The sequence below is a fragment of the Chrysemys picta genome, chromosome 7, assembly GCF_011386835.1.
Source record: "Chrysemys picta bellii isolate R12L10 chromosome 7, ASM1138683v2, whole genome shotgun sequence".
Classification (NCBI taxonomy): domain Eukaryota; kingdom Metazoa; phylum Chordata; order Testudines; family Emydidae; genus Chrysemys; species Chrysemys picta.
The window spans coordinates 90,525,468-90,548,218 of record NC_088797.1 but is presented as its reverse complement, the minus strand read 5'-3'; the positions used below and the strand labels follow the sequence as shown (position 1 = coordinate 90,548,218).

General features: G+C 39.6%; 1 long non-coding RNA gene across 4 annotated transcripts; it reads right to left on the bottom strand.

Annotated features, from left to right (window-relative positions):
• Positions 1–4,373: 4,373 nt before the first annotated feature.
• On the bottom strand, positions 4,374–21,808 carry LOC135972757 (uncharacterized). Of its 4 annotated transcripts, none has more exons than XR_010589256.1 (4): positions 21,438–21,808; positions 20,535–20,711; positions 11,193–11,415; positions 4,374–5,504 (listed from the first exon to the last, which is right to left on the bottom strand). It is a non-coding gene; the product is annotated as an uncharacterized LOC135972757 (long non-coding RNA). The 4 variants fall into 4 exon arrangements; XR_010589255.1 differs by lacking the exon at positions 4,374–5,504 and adding an exon at positions 9,266–10,127 and having other exon boundaries at positions 21,438–21,807; XR_010589254.1 differs by lacking the exon at positions 4,374–5,504 and having other exon boundaries at positions 9,262–11,415; positions 21,438–21,707.
• Between the last annotated feature and the right edge of the window lie 943 nt (positions 21,809–22,751).

Genomic DNA, 22,751 nt, shown 5'->3' with positions numbered 1-22,751 from the left:
TTGGGGCACCTGCTACTCCCCACCTCTGCAAGGGGCAGATAATCACCCTTTTTCACTTCCAGGAGACCAAGTTCTGCAATGAAGGCGGATCATTAAAGGCAAAAATAGACCAAAGTTTGTGAGGGCAAGCAAGTGATGCACAGACCCTGCAGAAAACAGATACTGGCTCTGTGAGACTCCCTGTGATCAGTGGGCTGATGCGGTAGATGGAGTGAGCCTACAAGTTTTTTTGTTGATCCCTCACCCACTGAGAGGCATTACGGGCCATGAGAGCTACTGAAGCTGCATCTGTGGAGCAACTGCTAGGGAGATGCTTTGCAGCTATGGCATCCTCTTTGCTGCCCAGCTTATCAAATAAAGATTACTAGAGTGTAGAGTAGCATATTTGTCTTTCTATATGCTGTAATCCTGGCATTTTACCACTAGATGGCAAGGCATTATAAATATACCTCTCCTCTAAATACTTGGGCAGAAATTCTGGATTCTGTTCTGAGACTATCCCCCCCCACTGGCATAAAATGAAGCGTTACATCTGGATTTGTATGTACATTGGAATTGTCTAAAGCTGCATAACTGACATGATTTTTTGGGGGGTGGAGAGGTCAGCACTGAGTACTTAGCAAGCTATTTTCAAAAGCTACCATACAATACACATTTAGGCCTCAAGACTTCAGCCTTTAGTCATTTGAACTGTATTGAATGAGGTCATGTGATTATTGACAGCAGGATCAAGCCCATGCTACCACTATTAAAAGCACTGGAACATATCCCAGAAGTCACAAACATCAACAGCCTTCTAAGTTTATTTTAAGAAAATAAATAATTTTCAAGTCCCAAAAAAGTAAAATTATAATATCAATAGAAATTATAATGGTGCTATGACTACTTAGAACTTGCTGAGGATCTTGACCCTTTGACATAGCATGAGCTTATGGTTTTGTGGTTTTTCCTCTTTCATTTGATTTTCCTTACTTAAAAAAAATAAAATAAAAAGGAAGAGCTATGTTTCCTGTATCAGACTTTAAAAAGTTAACCACTAGTTGATTGCCCAATCCCCAGGATCTCCTTTCATACTGACAGGTAATACAAACAATTAATAAGAACCACAAAGCCTCCTGAGGCTATTGCAGAATACAGAGATATTCCAGTGAGTAAACAGCAAATGAAATATTATCCTATTGGTTAGGAATTTATTCCACCAAGAAACTGAACCTGAGAACTTAGTCCAGAAAGCAACAGAGCAACTAAAAGGAGAATCTACCAAATATTTGTCATATGGGGCCTTTTTCTGACATCAGTAGGAGTTAGGGGTGCTCAGCCCCTCTCGGGATCCAGTTCCTAGGCATCCAGCCCCTGCCTTTTCAGGTACAACATTCTCATACTTCTCACACTCTTTAATTCATTTCAGCAAATCTATAAATCTCCTTTTATACTACTGTTTCTCTTCCTATGCACAGGAGGCCATCTGAAGAGTGAGAGGTACTGTTACACTAAAGAATTAAACACTCTTTCCTGGTATGTAAGTTTGATCAATACACACCACAAAAAATAATTTTCTGGTATGAACAATTTACCAGGTCCAAACCATGCTTCCTTCCTCTTGATTTGAAGATGACCAAATAACCAAAACAGGGCCTCTATCGGGATCAATGGAACTGGTGTCTGAGGGGCCCATGCTCCCTGGAGGGGCTTACTGAGGGGAAGCCTCGAAAACAGAGAATGGAGGAATTGAGCTGGAAGCATCTCAGCCACATGGAGAGAGTATTGCACATGGTTCAATAAAGTTCCACTTAACCTGCATTCAGACTCACTCTTTGCAAATGAAACAGTGACAGCATCAGAACTGCAAGTTCTCTGAAGCAGTACGGCTGCCAGTGAGCCATGGAACTTGGTCTGAAGCCCCCTTGAGCCCTGGATTTTGCAAACACAACCGTAGCCCACTGAAGAATCTAGTTGAGGAGTTCCAGCTGTACACAGACCTGGCCATACAGGACAAAGACCACTGCAGGAAAGAAAAACTAGTATTATATCTTTTAAAGTGACCTCACATTAAACAAATCCTTAGGCATGGGGTGTGCAGCAGAAGACAGATGAGAAAGGATGGAAGTACATGCAGTGAGACAACAGCAAATGGAAGCAGGTGGCTAGGGTTCTATACTGTGGGAGACAGCATAAGGAGGTTGAGGACACGTGTCCTGCACAAGGAAAACTTTGACAGAACCCAATTTACTCCTGAAGAATGGGAGTTTGCACACAGCTGGGAGCTTGACTACAAAACCTCCTCCCCAGCAAATCCCCAGAGTAAAGATAAGGTGGAATTAGCTGTGAAAACAGCTAAGAGAGGGTTACGTGAGGTTGTCTCTTCTTATTCAAAACCACTTGTTAGAATTCTTGGCATACAGGAATGTCAAATGACACAGGGGCTAAAGCAGCCCAGTACAGGCAGTGATGGGACAGAGGACCAAAACCTGGCTACCAATGAGGGAAGAGCTCTTGCAGTCAGAATGACAGTGACACCACAATGAGGAAAAGGCCAACAATCAAAGAAAGCAGACACTAGAGTATGACAGGACACTCAAGAACCTACTGGCCCTGGAGACAGGCATTCCTTTGAGGCTCCAGCCATTAGAAAGACACTAGAAAGAACTGACTAAAATTGCGAACTGACTAAAATTGCTGTGAGGGGTACTGTAGCACCATCATACAAAGGTGACAAACAAAAGAGAGATAGGTGAGCCAAAGACCAGGAGGCATGACACCTGGAGACAGCCTACACAGATCATCACAGAACAGAGAGATGGAGAATCAGCTGGAGACCAATCCCACAGGGAAGGAGGAGACCGAAGAAGTGGGCTGTAGCCCATGAAAGCTTATGCTCTAATAAATTTGTTAGTCTCTAAGGTGCCACAAGTACTCCTGTTCTTTTTGCGGATACAGACTAACACGGCTGCTACTCTGAAATTCCACAGATAGAGTTTGCCAGACTCAGACAGATCATTTCTGGTGTGGTCACCTGTTAACAGGGGCGGTGAGTTATATAGGCCCGTGGTGCCCGGGCTCCAGCAAATGTTTGGGGCCAGATCTCTCCCCAGACCCTGCCTGCCCTGGGCAGCCAGCGGCTGCCCCCTGCAGCTCCACGGTGTGCTCCCTCACCTGCCACTGCTGGCTACAAGGGAGCAGTGCCGGGGGCAGGCTAAGGGTGTTGTGCCGGGGGGCCCCTCTCCCCCAGAGCTCCTCATCCCCAGCCAAGCCCCACACCTCCTCCTGCACCCCAACCCTCTGTCCCAGCTCAGAACCTGCATCCCAGAGCCTGCACCCCATCCCAGAGCCTGCACCCAGCATCTTAACTCCCTCCCAGAGCCTGCACCCCTTCTGCACCAAGACTCTCCCAGCATCTGAACCCCAAACTCCCTCCCAGAGCCTGCACATCGCTCCCCCTCCTGCACCCCAACCCATTGCCCCAGCACAGAGCCTGCATCCAGCACCCAAACGCCATCCCTGAGCCTTAGGCAGGTGTGGGGGGACTTGGACCCATTCTGGGCACCACCAAAAATTATACAAACCTGCCACCCCTGCCTGTTAAGGAGACCAAACTATCTCAAAAGACTCTGTTACCAGCTGAATCTGTGATAAAGACAAGACTGAACTTGGCTATGTGCTAATAACCTATAGCCTAAGGGGCTTGGGGTTGGCATTTGGTTGTAATGTTTATATTAAAATGCCTCTAAACTAGGAAACATGCATCATGATCAATGGAAAGTCAGTCGACCAATGTTCCCTCAATAACAGTCCCTCCAGGGAACATCAGGAAAACAGGGAATGAGGGAAGTTGGGCTGGAAGCAACTCAGCCACACAGACAGAGCTGTGCACAGGGTTTAATGAAGTTCCACTTATTCAACTCAACCTATATTCAGCCTCACCCTTTGCTAATGAAACAAGGCCTGTTCAAAATGCCATTTGCAGCCTCAAGTCTTTCCTGTTTTATGCTCTTGATATGCTCGGCACGCTGTTTTCAGATAGTGATATGCATCTCCTTACATTTCTTCATACGCATCAGAGACTAGCCCTCATTCAGGCCTGTACACACACGAAGCGCTCAACCAAAATGGTTTGAGTGAACAGAGTGCAAAAGAGTAAATCTGAAAAATCCTTATGGTTAAATTATTTTTTTTTAAATTCAACATCATGCAGAAATATCAGGATGGATAATTCGGAAGCTTTTCTAGACTGACAGTAGAATGAGAAATTCAGCCCCCAAAGTAGCTTTCTGAAGAATGTTAGAAGCAAGTAAAAGATATGGATTTAGAATGAAAGTGCCATCTCAACCTTAATTATAACATTAGTACTTTGATACTACATTTGTTTGGCCAGTGTTGCATAGCAATGTTTCAAGTCCTAGAAATAGCAGTGTTAGGGCCAGATTGTTATTCAAGGTGACTTGAAGTCTGAGGCACATGGGGTTTTGATTAGCATTCTGAAGTTGAGTTTAAAAAAAGGGTAGTCTGTGGGGAAATAATTGATCATGTTAGGACTGAGCATCCTGGAGCAAAACAGAAATGACTTAACACTGACAAGGTCCATTATCTCTTGATGTCTCCTAGAACCAAACATTAATAATAAAAGGTGATTGCTCATTGAATAAAGTATCTTGGTATTTTTTATTTTTCAGCCACCATCAGGAGGCATTTAGTTTATATCAAGTGACAATGAAGTTGAATACTAAGTTGGAATTTTCACATTTAGTTGTTGTGGGGAACTCCCCTCCACCCCCCAGATTTAGAGCACTTAGAAATTGGAAGACATTTCTTTCCTTGACTGATGGTTGGGGGTGGAGGGGAGGGAGGGGGAAGTCTCCTTCTCGCCCCGGCTGTTGCAAAAAAGCCAAGTTGCCTCCCTAGCTCTTCTCAGCAGCATCAATGGTGAGTTCACCAGTGAATGCCAATGATTCTGGAATAGAAGTTAGTAGTTTAATTTATGTCCCCTTTTCTGCTTAATTTGCTCTAACAGCAGTTTTTCTAAGGTAGTTCCTAGAGTGGCTATTTGTTAACCTTTAAAGTGACATTTGCTAAACTATTGAGCATGCTAAGCATTCATTTGGCTAGGTCCACAATCTCCAAAGGTCTAAACGATCAGTGACAAGATGGTGAACTTAAATATGAATTCACAGTATTTCCTTCCAGATTATTATGAGTAACATTTTTACTGTGCTACTTGTTGAAAGTGTCCCTATGAATATTTCTGAAATATATGGCCATGGTTTTGTAAAATATTACTATTTTAAAGTGTTATTTATTTCTAATACACATTTATCAGCAAAGAGTGCATATTAAGAACCATGTAATTGCAAAGAAGGAATAGAACATCTCAAAGAGCTCTTGCAATTAAAAATATATTCCATAGATGAACTAGAATTTATGAAAACCTTTACTGGAAAAACAAGTTGTCTGACTGGCAAAAGGAAGACTGGTCACTTTTCCAGAAATAGATGCTGAGAAACTGATTTCTGTTAAAAAAAAAAGAATGCAAGTCAATTGCTATGCAGCTAATTCTAACATCAGCAACACATCATAAATTGCAGATTGCATTCAAACTTTACATGAAGTTTAGAGGCTTATTATAGGTTAATATTAAGAATGAATAATGGTTTAGTTTTGCATCTACATCATGTACATCTCTAATTTGCATATTTTTATGACTACATGATTTTTCCCTTGGACCAGATGTTCATACCAGTAAGATTATTTCTTTTTGTACTTGATATTAGTTCAGTTTACTACTCATTTTATTTTCTTTCACTTTTGTTAATGTCAGCAGGTTTTTATTGTCTTGCAGTGTCACTTGCAAGGAAAGACAAGTAAATATTCTCCCAGATCATCCCATTTAAACAATGGATTATAAAGAGCACCGGGTTTAGTCTCCAAATCCATCAGTCCATCTCCCAGGAATATGGTAGCATTGTATACCCGCTGGTGCTTTTAGAACTTGGAAAATGGGGAGCAGTTGAACAGCACAGGGAAGAGCACTTCAGATAATGACCTTGTAAGATGATGTACTCACCACTCATAGCACTCCCTGGTGTCATACTGCAAGGGGTACTTGTTTCCATTGCCAACTGACCCTCCCTAGCTCTTTCATGGCTCTGCCTAAATCACAAAGTTCAGTCCCCTTCCAAAGGTTAAGAAGGTATAACTAAGAGTTCACCAAGTGTCAAAATATCAAAGAGCTTTGGGCCACCTTCTTGAGCTATTCCTCATCCCCATCCTTGGGAAGGCGGGAGGAAGGGGGAGTCCATCTTCAGCCCCATTCCTCAGTGGCTGGTAGGGGAATGCAGGCCCACCCTCTACTTTGTGTTCCAGCCCAGGGATCCTGCAGGAAGCTGCTAGGTCTGCTTCCTCAGAAGTACTACTCTTTCTCTAGGCCACTTCCTGCCTCTTTCTCCATAGCTTAGGGTTAATATAGCCCCTCCTTTGCTTCTCAAGCCTCTGGTTTCTCCCTAGATCCTCCCAGCTTCTCTTTTCTCTCATGTAAGAGCCACTCTTCCACCCAGGTCCGGCTCTAGGCACCAGCAAACCAGGCACATGCTTGGGGTGGCACAATTTCAGGGGTGGCATTCCAGCCACATTTTTTTTTGCACTTCAGCAGTTGCACTCCCCAAATTTTTTTTTTTTTTTGGTTGCTTGGGGCAGCAAAAAACCTAGAGCCAGCCCAGCTTCCACCCCTGCTGGGCTCCACTCAAGCACTTTCGCTTGACCCCATCTCAGGGCCTTCTCCACGGCAACCTAACCTGCTCCTTGTAGAGCCTCCTACCTGGCTTCTTGCCTGTTTAAAACTTTATCACCAGGCTCCCTCCCATCCACAGGTGCTGGACCTGCTTTCTGCAGGTTTCTCTACACAGGAGAGTCCTACCTTTTTCTTCTCTTCCTTCCCCCTCCCAGGACTGGTTCCTTACAAGGCCTAGATGCCTAATGATCCTTACCTAGCTCCAATCCCTCTAGTCAGGAGGCACTCAACCACAGGGACCCTAATTGGCTCTTAACCCCTTGTCTAACGGGTGATGGGAGAAAGCCATTACTTGAAGTAGAGTTTACCCCTGGAGAAATGCTGCCTTCACAGGCTCACAACCATATCCACCCATCCATCCTCTCTATATAGCCTTAGAAACATCACTAAGTTTGTCCCTGTGATTAAAGGGAACAAAGATCCTGAGACTAGCCCCTTTGAATCTGTACAGTTTCCAAACGAAGTACAAGATCAATATAATATCCAAAAGAACAGCTAAGAAACAACAAGCATGACCATGAATGGTCTCATCCACTATATTGGATTGTAAAACAATAAACCTGTTAAAATAGGCAGTAACTGAAGGATAGATTACATAGGAGGATGACATTTATTCTGTTATCTTTGCTGTTGTGTCCTGAAGTTCTCTCAAAAATGTATTTTGGAATGTCAAGTAATAAGGATCTCTAGGTTTTATTTACCATATGTCACAGATATGGAGTCAGCCCAGGACAAAATTTTGCAAGCAAGAATTGCAATAATAATCAACACATGAAGTAAATAAAGTCTGAACAGACAGCAGTGCTGATAAGAAAATTTAAATCTGATCATATTTCTTCTGTTGATGAAAAACAATGTTTGGCACCTGATTCAATTATGCATCAAAAAGCTGGAAGTTGGGGAGGACTTCAGTTGTGTGTGTTTTTTGTTGTTGTTTTTAAAACAGTATTATGTAATCAGCACCAAACATAAAGAAAGGAAGGGGAGCAGTTTATTATATTTGTTGCCTAAAGTAAATTTCAGGTTGTGTTAGAACTGAGGAGTTAGAGCTGGGTAAGTAGTAAAACATGTCTGAATACTCATCTGAATGTGTAAGCAAGTTCATTCACTTTGGCTGTATTGCTGCCCTTTGTGTGTTCACATTCAGTGAAGATTTGTGCAATTGAATTTACCGACATGAATGCTTTTGGAAAGCAAATTTTATGCTCACACAATCGAATACTTATGGAGAGAAAGAAGTGTGACATTTGTTTCCTGCAAGCATTCACACCTGAAAACTGATAAGAATTCTGCCCATCCAATCAGGAAACAAACAAAAATACTATGCGGCTTGTGACCAGTCACAAAGCAGTGAGTCTTCCATTTTAGATTTTAAAAAGAAAAATAAGTGAAACCAGGGGGGGGGGAAATGTATCTAGTCATTTTAAATAGTGAATAAATTTGAAAACCACCTCTTAGCAGACATTGAACAAAACCAGGCTCAATTTATCAGATAAATTATTCATTACAAAATATTCTCTCAGTTGCAGTTTTAACTGCTTGTCAGATATCAAATGTTTTGTAGGCACTGAAGTAGCACAGTCATCAGCATAAAACTGAACATCCAGGTTGTGGTACTATACTATCTACTCCAACAGAAACCCAGTTGGTTTTCTGCCCTGGAAGGCAGTATATAAGGCCCTAATCTCAAACTAATCATTGCCTATTCCAGAGTCTAGACCATGACAGGGACATGAGTATTACAACCCCACTATCCACAGCCAAATTTAAGATTAGGTCCTGGATGTGTTTAGGTCTGCAAGTAGGTATACAGACTATGTTTGAAGCACACTTTGACATATTGCACGAGGTTCAAATCAGGATGATTGGGCATTTCTTTTGGACAATATATTTTCATTAATTGATATTTGCTACTTTCAAGGTAGTGGACCCAGTTCTGCAAGGTGCTGAATGTCCTTTAATTCTTATAGCAGCAGAGATAGTCTTAGGCTGCAAAAGAGGAGTACAAGATTAACAATTCAGCTAGTAACAAAGGGCCTGGTCTTGATCCCACTCAAGTCAAGTCAATGGGAGTAGGTTTGAGTACTTAGCTATTAATTGCAATAAGCAGCAGTTTAGATTAGTATCAACCTTCGGATAAAAGATTTTTTTTTAAAGTTGGGAAGGGTACCTAAATGTTCTAACATTTAACCAGCTTTGTGCTTTAATATAATGCATGCTTAAAAATGAAATCTTTTTGAACATCTTAATACTCATACACTGTGAAGTTATTTAAATGATTGATGAGTCACATGGGAGAAAAATGATTACCAGACTTAAAACCAGGCCTCCTTAAGTACTGTTTTTATTCACTAAAGAAACAAAAATTGTTTGTTAAATAATGAATGATGAATTCTGGATTCCTAGAATAGCAAAATTTGCTTTTTAAAAAAAAATACAAATTGTAATACAATTGTAATACAATTAATTTATTGTTCTGAACTAACATTCAAAAAGTATGCTTTATTATAGCTATAAACATGATTCAACAAAAGTTCAAGTGAAGGATATAAAATTCCATATGTGGGAGTGCGTTCCATATAGCAGAATCTATTGGTAGATAAGTAGAAACATACACTCCATTGCTGGGAGCTCAGGAGATTGTCTTTGGGCTATGTAGCCCATTTAGTCTCTACCTTGCTAAATATAACTAATAGTCTGAGTCCCCCATAATGTCATTTACAAGTATTTTATTGTCCTTTTGTTTCAATTACAGTATATTCCAGTTTATTTTTCTTGGTGAGAATATTTGCTGCAAACAAATGATATGGCATTGGCTTGTAATTAAAAAAGTGCCAGAGGCTAAGTGCTAATAATTAAGATTGTTAATTTCCATGCCTCTTATCATAATACCAAATAATATGAAATATATTTGCATGTGCTGGTTACATTATTAAACACAGAAATTTAAATTGGAAAATATTGACTAATAAACGGTCCTATTTTAAAATTTCAGCTGTAGTTATTTATTCAGTTTTGTACATCACCTCTGAGCCAAACCATAAGTCAAGCTAAACATCAAGTAGATTTTCACTATAGCTTTCATGTAACTTGCCAAAAATATATGAGTTGGTATGGAATGAGACAATATTTCAGATTTTGAATATTTCGTTCAGTTTATTCAGAAATATTGTGTGGATATGCCTTCATATTGTCAGACACATTCCTGACATTCATTAGATCATCAGGCAACTAGGACATTCATGTGTAATCATTCAAGTAGATCTACCGCTAGAAATAAACATAGTTGCAATGAAACTCAAAATTTGGATTTCTTGAAACTGAAGCTAGGTTTATTCTTCAGTGTCTAGTCAAAACAAAGAAAATATAAGAGTTAAGTAATACAATATACAGTAAATTTAGTTCTTAAGGTAGGAATTCTGATTTGTTGGCATTTTGACAAGGAGACTATGGCTACGGTCAATCTTTTGTAAACTATGTGGTATTAATTTGTATTCATATCCTACTGTGTGACTAAGATGCCTTAAGCTTCAGAGAATCAAAATACAATAGGAATTTTAAAATCTTAATAAAAACCATGTACAGTGCGAATTGCAATTTCCCAGTAGTAGGGTTGAACAAGCTGAACCATGTTGTTCAGTGAGGAGAATTTCCCACATGTTGTATTAAGACAGAGGATATGGGCACAACCAAATTTATTACACCAAATGTAATGCATAGCTGCACCAGTGTTTTTTGCTTATCTGCATTTTGTCTTTTTGTCATTTTAATGGCATTTAAAAAAAAGGGGGTGGGGAGGTGAAGAGAGGTGTATAATGTCACTACTGGCAGTTTTGAACAGTACAACTGCTTTTCTCAAGTCAGCAGCCAGCACATCCACTAAAGCTGCTTCTCTTTTGATACACAGCAGTACATAAAAACTTACTGACCCTGGGCAGGACATCAGTAACATGAGTGGTACTAACTTTGTCTGCTCCTCTCACTTAAATTTGTTTTATGAACCATAAGCACCTACAAATCCCATAAGCTAGAAAATCTAGTTCTGCCTGTGTTCAATTTCTATTGTGATTTTCTGCTTTTCATTAAATCAGAGATATTTGAGGTTCAGCTTTGCTGCATATTAGCAGCTCATAGCAGTGGGACTGTTAGATAAGACTTCATCAAATATATAGAACACACAAAATTAAAGAATATTAGCCTGTTGAGGCATCAGAATTGAACTGAAATAGTTTCAGTGAACAATGTCATGAGAGGAGTGATTAATTGTTCCTAGCATTATAAATATTCTCACAAACACTTTAAAAACCCACAAGAACCATGTACAGTTAGGGATTACATCCATATACAAGCTCACAGCACCATTAGTAGGGTCTTTTGGCTTGTGCTTCATCATAAGCCTTTAGAAACGTACCTGGATCCATGTTTGGAACATCAATCTTGTAGGTTTTTCACATGGGGTAGATTGGCCACTGAATGGGCAAGTAAGAGCTATGTGACAGCTGCTTCAATGGTGGCTCCAGGTGCAGGGATGGAGAAGGGGGAGCTCTGAGCAGAGAGGTGAAGGAGAATTGTGGAAATGGGAAGAATCCTTAGTCTGCATTCACCTATTTTGGCTGGGACATAGGCGGAGTGAGCTGATCCATGGAAGAAGGAGGAGAAAAAAAAAAAAAAAAAAAAAAAGCTATGAAAACATTCCCCACCACCACCCAAGCAAAGAGGGAGCAACAAGAAAAAGTCTCTCCTTCCATGTTCTGCTTCTCGGGAGCTGTAGCTACCCCTCCCCCCCCCAGGTATTGAATGAAGATCTCAGAAAAATGAGATTTTTAGAGACATTTGTTAAGCAACATTGTTCTTGTTTGGGCCAGGCTTAGGATTACCGTGGAATCGTATTCCCAGGAATAGAGTTTTATTTGGAAAAGTTAATTCCCATCCCTTCAACCCCGGTTATGTCATACTGTAATGTCTTCTAAGGATATTGCTGGTCTCTGAGGTATCCTTTCTCTACAGATTACTGGTATGAGAGGATGTTAATGGGAAGGTGATCTTTGAGGCTGCATAGCCTCTCCTCATGTTAGTGTCCTACAGTTCTATTTAAGATCTCATCCAGGGATGGAATGCTTTGGGCTGTGGCCCATTAAATTTCCTTGCCTTGCTCAGTGAAATTTTAGTTATGTACCTGCCACTCATGTACTGTGTATTAGACAGGTCTCATGGTGTGTTTACATTTGGGCTCTAAAGAATCAAAACTGAGAATCATTTAAAAATTGCCTGAATAGTTCAAAGGCAGGAAGGAATTACTCACTTTTAAGCATCATTCACGTGCTGATAACCAGTGTTTGTGGGAGTGCTTCTCAGACTTGATTACAAACATGACTGACCTAGCCTGACAGTCAAATGTTTAGCAGAAGTTGCAGTAGCGTTCCAATCTGGGCCAGATTCTGCTCTCAGTTAACAGTATAAATCTGGAGTAACTATTATTCACATTTACACAAGTTCTGTCAGATTTTGGTCCTTCGCTTCTACAGATATCCCATACAAATCTCAGAGCCACATAAGGGGCATTTGGATAAAGTGACCAAAATGGGGAGAAGGAAGTTTATTACAACAGAACAGCAATGAAGTAGTGGGGGAGGAAATATACAAAATAAGACATCTCTAAAAAAAACTTTTGGATATTTTTCAACTGCTTAGTGTTATAATATTATAAACACACACCTAAAACGGATTATGGATCTAATTAAAGAAATAAAAGGCAGATAAAAAGTTCCTTGTTAAGTATAATTGATAGCACAAATCTAATCTGAAAGGTTAACAGGCTCTTGAAAGTTGTTGAATCAAGCACAGAGTGAGTTTTTTTTTAATATAATTATATATAGCTAGCAGATGGCATAGTCCTTTTTTATTATATTACAATGTATTTGAATTCCATTTTTTAAAACAAATCCCAAATTTAAGTATATTTTCTTTTAAAGAATCAGATTTAGAAACCCGATTTATTTTTACTATATGTAGACATGTTTTAATGTGTTATTGGCAAACAATCTTTAAGTTACAATTTAGAGTAGTATAATGCCTCATTTTAAAGCTGCTTCATTTTCACGTGTACTACTTTAAAAGTTGTGTTATCTTCTTGCAGTGCAAGGAGTAAGGCATGAAATTCCCTGCTCAGCCCAGCTTCGTGGCAGAAAAATAATTTTAGAATACCTTGCAGGAAAAGAACTCCCTCCTCCCCCCCTCCCACACACACACCCCTGTTCTTTAGGCAAATATTGAGGAGTAGTAGTACTCACAGAGCAACAGGCAAATTAAATGCAGACAGGGGGCTCGGTGAAGTCAAACAGCTCAGAAAGATAAAAGTGGGGCAAAACTACACAAAAAATTAAGCAGTCTGCATTCTACTAAGCCAAACCAAGGTGGACTGATTTTAAACCCAAGTGATTGGATTTTTAAATCAAGACTTGCTGCTTGGTGACTTAAACTGATTTTAATCTCATTTTGCATTTGCACTTTAGTTATTTTCCTAAAGAAAGGCAGTTTCTTATTGGTTGGTAGCCATTAATACATGTTGATTTGCAACGAAATATTGCCTTTGCACTACATTTAGTGATTCCTTTTGCTAAGCAGGAGGATAAATAAATGTGCAGGTATATTGTGTAAGTAATTATATAGCTTAATTTACATTTGTTCAGATCTTGAATTTTTATACTGTACAAATCTAACACATTTGCTATTTTTAACATGTGATTTGTATCAAGTGGCATTTGGATGGAAATTCAAATTCAATTAGAAATATAAAACAGCATTTTTGTATTAATAAAACTGTCGTTCTGGATTCATACGAAAGTTTATCAGACCTTGTTTTATATACAAAACTGATTTATTAAACAGAAGTATTGTCTGCAGTTAGTGAATTAAACTGATTGTGTCTGGTTAGCAGATCTTCCAGTATGTTAGAACTAGAAGAACATCCTCACCCCTACTTTTTATCCAGAGAATAGGAGAGGGCAAAAAAGCTCCCCTATTTTTTCCAACTCCCAATTGGTTTCTTCACTTTGAATAAACTCGTCATTGAATTGAACTAGGAAAATAAACTTAAAAGGAAAGTATTCTCTCTGCACCTGGAGATGAGGCCACTGTTATCAAAAGCTGGTTTTAACACAGCAGCAAACTCTGGTTCCTGGAGGTTAGGAAGCAACTTCCAGCAATTCAGTGGTTTAACTTGTTTTATAACTTGGCAAACATGTATTGCTTAAAATGTAAATTAATAATAATAGACAAGAAGCTGAGGCCTTAACAACTGCATTGTATATTTCAAATATTTAAAAAACAACAACAAAAAAACCTAACTGAATTTAAGTTTTTTTTTTTTTTTTTTTTTAACTTAAAAAGAGTGTCTGATTTGCTTGGTTTAAAAAAAAAAAAAAAACACCAAACCAAAAAAAATAAAAACACAACACACAACCACATAGTTTGGCACAGGGTACATAATAGTGAGCTAAAGGTTTTGAGTTAAAGTTGTTCAGAGTATAATAAGATGCTGCTTGCCTCATGCAATGCAAATATGTTATGAAGAGAAGCCCTGGAGTCCATTCTCTAGGATACCATCTCTGGATTATAAAAAGTGATTTTGGTTCAGATTGATATTTGTATGTGTCAGATTTGGGTCCCAATCTAAACGCCATTGCAGTCAATAGGAAGCCTCCTATTTAGTTAAGCAGGCCCTTGGTGATTATAATTCAACTTCCGGCAGGTTCACCCATTCCTAATAGCAGCCAGAATTAAAATCTGAGAGAGCATAAATGTTGAAGAGTTCACAGGTGATTAGAATCTAGGTACTGCTTTATTTGAAAAGCTATAATCGCCAACAATTTATGCTCATTGGTTTGGGAAGTAAGCACGGCATGAAGATGAATTTTTACTGTTTCAAGAGCCAGCCTTGTTAGGTACAGGAGCAAGTATTTCAACTAACCATTCAAACCTCCTCAAATTTCAACTTATTAAAACCACTAGAGTTCTTGACTGGGAGAAATAAAAAAACATACATCTAATTCCTCACTTGGCAGTTGCCTTGAAATAGCACCCCCCCCCCCCCCCCCTGCACACACACAGATGTTCAGTTTTGGAGCTGATCACTTGAAGGAAACTAAAACATTCAACATTTTATAGATGTTAACCACAAGATTGCAATCTTATAGTTGTTACAAGAATGGATTAAGTATGTACTATTTTCTGCTCTTGTTACAATCATTGCCACAAGACCAGATTTATATTGTGCTATTTTTCTGTCCTTGTTACAATCTTTGTCAGAAGAATGATGTATTGGAATTTTATAGCTTCATATGTTCTCTGAATGATAACATTAAAGTGTATTACTCTGACCTTTTCAGAGTTCTACAATTTCATTGAATGGTCATTCTTATTCTTACTTTTATATTTTCAGCAACATACAAAAAAAGATGGAATGACCATCAGAATAAAATACAGCGTGGTTAAGTTGTTAAAATAGTCATCCTGACTACTGTCTCTCACAATATGCAGGACACGAAGATTTAGGTTTCATTCTTGTCAGAATCAGACCAAGTGGTCTTAAGAGCCAGTCCAGGATTGTGGAATGAACTCCTGCAGGAACTAAGGACCATCATAAACCTCACCAACTTCTGCTCTAAACACAAGACATTTCTTTGAGCTTGCCATTTCTAACAGAGGTATAGAAGGGTGTATGTAGGTATGCATGCATTAAAAATATCCCAAGGGACCAAAAAACCACCCACACACCTGTAAACACCTCTCCAAGAGAGAATTAGTCTCATTGCTTACTGCAGTACTAGAAGGTGCTCAGATACTACGGTGATGAATGTGGTATGAAAGCTTCACACAGAACAGAAATCTATGGATTTAACAAGAACATAGAATTCCGTGACATTTACAGATTTGCAGTAAGAAATTAGTGATTATAGTGGATAGTGCTAGTTACCATTGCAGGCAAACCTCTCTACCTAGGGAGTTTTTTCTAGAGGTAAACTTTTTAATTGATCTGCCATGTGGTTCACCTGATCCTTAACCTGGAGGCAACATGCCCTCCGGGAAAGTCAATATGAAAAATCTCTAGTAGTGTGGGATGTGTTATTAGCAGGAATAGGAACTGCTGAATTACAAGAAGATATTTTCTGGTCCTGGAATTGTTCTCTCTCAATTTGTTTTCTTCTGCATACAGTATAACTAAGCATAATATTATTTAAAAGAGGGAAAGAAACTAGCTTTTGTAATCTGAGGAAAAGAAACAGATTTAAATAACTAGTTTACACAAGAACAGCTATAATGGCATCAATCTCCATTTTACTGCTTTGCCATAAGCTTGTTTGTTGAGAATTTTCCCAAATAATGTTCAACTGGTGAAGTAAATAGGGCTATGCAGACATATGAATTACACCAGCGGAAGGTCTGGTCCATTGCGAAGATTTGAGATTTTCTTTTTGAACTGTGCAGAGTACCTACCAAGTCTCAGTAACCCCCCAAATCGTGGCACTGTGATGGACAGTTCCCAGAAATCATTTCTCTTCTGTATGCAACTAAAGTCTCCTGACCTTTGTTAAAGTGTCATACAGCTTTGTATTGAAGAACTACATTTTCCTGCAATTATTTGGAATCAGATCATGTCCTTTCCACATAACCATCTCCTTCCTTCTCTGCAGAAGGATATCTGAGTCACCATTCCTCCTCATGTCTGGACAGGCTATAATTCTATGTGGTCAGGTTTCAGAGTAGCAGCCGTGTTAGTCTCTATCCGCAAAAAAAACAGGAGTACTTGTGGCACCTTAGAGACTAACAAATTTATTAGAGCATAAGCTTTCGTGGACTATAGCCCACTTCGGATGCATCCGAAGAAGTGGGCTATAGTCCACGAAAGCTTATGCTCTAATAAATTTGTTAGTCTCTAAGGTGCCACAAGTACTCCTGTTCTTTCTATGTGGTCAGGCTCCCTACAGGTGAGGATGAGGACAGTGCGTGGGAAAGAAAAGACTTACAGCCAAGATCTAAACTATATTTTATGCCGAGATCCCCTGGAGAAGTTTAGGGCAGTCAGAAGAAGTGAATCCCTATTAGCATGGCTTCAATGGGCATCACTGCCAAGAAATCAGGAAGCCATGAAGGGCGTGAGTCAGTGCAGAAGCATAGAGCTTCTATGTTGACTGTCTTTGCCTCACATGGATCTCCAGGGATCTACAAAGTATGGAAATAGTCCTGCTACTTTTTCCTTGTATGGGGGTGGGGAGGGAGAGTTGGCAGAGCCTGAGGGCATGATGAGAGGGAGTCTCCAAACAGATTCCTCATGGAGATGTCTACCCCAAACTTCCCTGCCAATGATTTTTTATCCCATCTAGTCATTACTCTCAGCAGCTTCCATAGAAGTTTTGTAATTGCATATGTCCACCTTTATTACTTTGTTGAAAGATAATATTCCTATGAAATAAAAAGGATTAATACTTGAAGGGTATGTCTATACTACCTGCTGGAGCGGTGGGCAGCAACCAATCCAGCGGGGGTCGATTTATCGCATCTAGTCTAGATATGATAAAATCAACTCAAGTGCTCTCCCGTTGACTCCTGTATGCCACCAGGTTGAGAGGCACAGGCAGAGTCGATGGGGGAGCATCAGCCGTCAACTCACTGCAGTGAAGACACGGTGGTGAGTAGATTTAAGTACATCCACTTCAGCTATATTATTCACATAGCTGAAGTTGCTTAACTTAGAGTGATTCCCTGCCTCACCCAATGTAGACCAGGCCAAAGTAACTGAAGTTTAGTTGAGCAAAATCTGCACAGTTTTCTTTATTCCTAGCTTACCCCAGTAACTTTTGCCTTTACATCCTCTGCTAATGGCACAAATGTTGACTTTTTGGCAAGGCAATTTATGAGTAAGTTCTGGTGTAACTTCTTTCAAACATACATACAAGAAGCTATGGATGTAGCGTTTACTATTCTTTGCCCCCACACCCCACCCACTGCTGATGTACAAGGCACAAAAGCAGATATACACCATTTACTGCATAAGAGACATCATCCTTGCATTAAATATAATGCTATCACATTGGAGTGATTAACTTCATAGATTTATCACTGTACTTGAGAGATTGGCAAGCAGAGCATACATTACACTATAAGAATAGGTTTCCACATATTGGACGAGACATTTTTAGTTTTATACCTCTATATACTTAGGGGAGGAAAGCTCAACTGAGGCATTCAAATAAGAGTCTGAAAATGAGTTTAGCTGAGAGGAATATAAGTAATTACAAAAATATTGCAGTTGCCTCAGGGAGATTTACCAAAAATATTTCAGTGTTTATTATTTGATTATTCAAGAACTGCATAGTTATAGAAGCTATGTGGGTAGAAATCAAAGGTAATATGTTCAGTTCCAATGTCTTCATAGTTTTCAACTCCAAGCACAGAGTCCAATTGGAGCTTTTACCAGTCAGGAAGGCGAAGCAGTACAGTGAGTAAGATGGCAGTAGGGGCAGTGACTTGTGGCATCTTGCCTTCAAAAGAAAACAGGTGGCAAGAATGCATCCAACTACATCGCACACAGAGCAGTAATTGTTGCACAGCATAAAGGGGTCAATGTACACTTCACAGCATGGATTCTGGGCAGTCAGCCAATGTGGAAGACTGGAACCATGATGTGACCCCAAGAACCTGATGTGCAACAACAGCTCACTACACCTGGCACAACTGTTTTCATAGTATTATCCATAAAGAATATCAAGCCAGCCTCACACTGGTTATGAATATTATTGTAAGGTATGTACAGAGGATATTTAAGGAGTTGTGTATATGTACTGAAGATGTTTTAAAGTCTCAACAACCAAAACAGGTTTCTTCTAGACAGTGGTAAGATGCGTTTTTCAAACAGAAGTCTAACATTGTAAAGTTAGCCACGATCGCCTGGCCACACACAAAGACAATGAACGGGGGGTGGGAGGTAAATATGTAAGAGGCAAAGATGACAACCTTTTATCCTGCAGCTGATGAATCACAGTTCATTCGCATTCCTGAAAACAGGATCCCAACTTGTCTTAGTTGGAAGCCATGCAAAAGATAGACTTTCCTAGACGGCAGGTTAGCCTGTTGAGTTTAAATTTAATCTCTAGAAAGCATATTAAGATAATGGAAACAGAAAACAAAATCCTTACTTACCATGTCTTAAAACTTAACCTTTGATAATAAGCTTGATTGCTTTCACTATAAATCTACCTCACTTCTGTAATGTTACATTGAAGTTGGGCCCCAACTGAATCATTCAAGCTGGTGTGTACATGGTCTCCTTTGGGACAGCAAACCTGATATTTCTGTAAGTGTTCAGAATCTATGGGGCTGAATACTACAGGGAAACACTTCAAAGCGACTCAAGGACTCAGATGCACCTATTAATTTGCAAGGCAAAGCAGGGGCTGGGATGTTCCAGAGGAGACTGCTTGGATGAGAACAGACTGGAGATGTCAGGGAGCTGAAACCCAGCAAAAACACAAACAATGCTCTCTTGGTGGAGGCAACAGGGGGTGACTCAGTCCTGAGCACCCTGAGAACCATCACACATGCTAATACCCCTTTTGGAGTATCTCCTGCTACTGGTGGAACAATTATTCCATTTCACCCAATGTCTCTTTGCATCTTGTCTTACTAAAGGAGTATCGTAGCCTATGTTTTGAGAGCAAAGAGAACTGAAACTGTGTGCTTCAGAGACCTAGAGAATGCATGCCTACCATGAAGTCCCCAACTTTATTAACAACCTCCCCCATACAATTTATCTTAGTCTTCTCTAGGAAGTGATTGGACATGAAATCTGAGTTTAACTTTACTCCATCATGCCCAGTATGTGCTTTCCAAAAAACTCGAGAGTCTGTTCTGAAGAGTGGATAATCTAAAGGCAGACAGAAATAAACACAGATTAGGGGAAGGAGAACAGACAACTAGTATGCAAGTTAGCTCAAGTCACTGTAGGCAGCATGGCAAAAGTGAATCTTTAAGAGAATCTTAAATGTGGATGGGCTTTGCCAAGGACTTCACAGATCCCACCCAGAATTCTGAGATTACCAGGATAAGTGCTCCCAGAGAAGGTATAAGCAGAGAAGGTATTCCCCACTTTCAAGCAGAGTCCTGTATATGAAACAAGGACAACTGTATTTGGGGAGAATAGATCAGCATCAATGTAGGAAAAACATAATTGTTGCTAAGTAACACACATGCACACATAGCTTTGGCAGTAGTCAATTAGCTTGGTTCCCTGCTGGCTGGTGTGCAAATCCAATATACAAATGTCCCTGTATCACATCACTTCCCCCTTCACTATCTGCTAATTATATTAAAAACCTCACTTTGTGCTTGATTCAACAACTATCTGCTAAGCAACATTCATGGTGTGGAGTCAGTAGTAGTAGTAGTATAGTATAGTGCACTCAAGCAAGCTTATCACCCATCTCTCAAAAAGTGCAGCTTCATTCTGTCCTGAGGTTTCCCCACCACCCAACCGAGCTATGGGGACTTCAGGTTTTATTTAGTGGCCGAGTAGGAGGGGGGCCTCAGCCAAGTTCACTCAGCTTTGCTGCTGTACTCTGCAGCTTCAGCTAAGAGCACTCTTTGCATTGCACCTTTTTGAGGAACTATCCTCTTAGCAAGAGAGTTCTCCCAATGGCTCAGAATGGTCAGTCAAGAGGAACCAGTAGTATATAGGATCACTGAACAGATTCCTTACCAGAGTGTCACTAGAGGAATTCCACATGGAAATCTTATGCAAATAAATCTTTCCGTAATCTTCCATTCTCTGGTCACCAATGTATTGGGCAAAGAACTCCATAACCGCTAAACCATCCGGCCAAAGGGCTTACAATTATGATGAGAGATGGTTAGTTGGGTATCTGAAGGACACCTGCTGGTAAAATTGTCACATATTGTAGCATTTAATTAAAAATAAAATCAATCCATGAAGAAACATTTAAGTGTCAATAGGCCCAAAGATATGATTTATCAGAGTAGACCAGCTACCCAGATGACAAGCTCTTTTGGGATAAGGAACTGGTCTTCTTATCTTTTTGCAAAGCACATTACTATGTTAACTAGCGTTAACACTCTTAAAAAAATAAATAAACCACCAACCACACACAACAATGGCTAAACCAAGAGGAGTTGGGCACCTGAATCCTTTAGGCAACTTTGAAAAATCCCAGAGATATTAGTAGGGCTGTTTGCTTATATTTAATCAACCAATGATCTTTGTGATTTTTCACTAAGTTATTCAACTATTTTTGTAGTTTTTTTATAGCTTGCTCAATACTATTCATCAAATTCCCAGGAGATTAATCATTCAATAGACTTGGTGATTTTTCTGCTCTTATTAATAGTAGCATGGTAGATTACTTACATAAAGTAGCAAAACTTTGAACAGCAGATTTTTTTCTTCTTTAGAAACAAATGTAATAAACTATTCCATGACTAATCTATCCACATTTATTTGCTAACATCAGAATTTATTTAGTTTTTATAAATACACAGGTTGTTGGCCCAACCCATTTTAATGCCATACTTCCCCTTTGCAGTATTTACAATGAGAAGTGAATGTTTACTGGTATTACAAAAAGTAAAAATAAAATAAACTTACCAGTACATAAAATTGTACTTTATACCTTTTTCCATAAAAGTCCTATAGAAGTAGTCAACATTTTCTTCTAGTTTTAATGGGATCTGTAAATAGCCCCCCCTTCAGCTCCTGGAAACCCTAGCTAGTAAGCCCTCTTTGTTAATTAAGAAGCAATAGAGTCCACCAGGATACCACCACAGAGTAGCTTTATTGCTGTTTATTCTCCAGGTGCAGCACACCATAACAGCAATTATGTAGACCCCCCCCCCTTCCAGCTCCCTGGCTCAGGCTTTTATACTGCTTGCTTTCTTCTCAGAGCTATCCAGCTGGCAAGCTAATTACCTCATTAGCCCATCGGTCTCCCTACAGGTGCAAGTGATCCTTCTTTCCTTCCAGGCCCAAACTACCTAAGTCCTTCCTACTCTAACTACACCCAGTGCCCTGCTGGCTTTCAAAGGGTCCAATTTATAGCCCCCTGTCAGTACCCTATTACTCAAACATTTCTTTCAACATGAGTGTTAAAGCTGTTACATATTTTCATTGTACTCCCTTAAACCTATTTTGCTGTTCATCATAGCATAGTCTTAAAAAGTGCCATTTTTTTTGTCTATTCTCATTTAGGCCTTTTAATTAATTAATTCATCTGAATTTATCTTTTCTTTCAAGTTTTGATGAAGAACACAGACAAAAACAAGTAAAACCACTTCTCCCCTGACACAGAACTCCTTCCTCCTGACCTGAGCACAGAAGTAGCACTTCATTTTCTCTTATGGACAGTTTATTTATTTATGTGTTTTAGGCACTGTAACAGTGGTATCATTTAATACTGGTAGAGAAAATAAAGGTGCTCTGTTGGCCAGCAGGATCTTCACAAGATCACCCAACACTGAGTGTGGGGTGGGGTGGTATTGGTCCACAAGTAGCTTCAGCAAGAATCCTACCTCAAGAACACAGACTTCCTCCTAACCTCCAGCATGAAGACTGCAACTGTGACAGTGACCCACTTTGCCTTGCATAGTTCCTCTCAGTACAACTCTCATAGTGGCTAGCAGCAGCAGGATGGATGAAGTGCAGCTTTTATTACAAAATGGATTGCTTGAGGTTGTGGCCATTTTAATATGCTATTGAATAGACCATTCGCTGCATTCCAAAAATACTAATGCCCATTTATTTTATGTAGTACAGCAAATGGAATGTTTAATTTCTCTTGCTCCTATAACCTAGTGATATCACACACACACTGCCAAAGTATCAGCTAACTTAGCATTTTTCTTCCTCAAAGTGAGTAGGTTTGCCATTTATTCCTTTTTATTATTTATTAGCAATTTCTTCCAT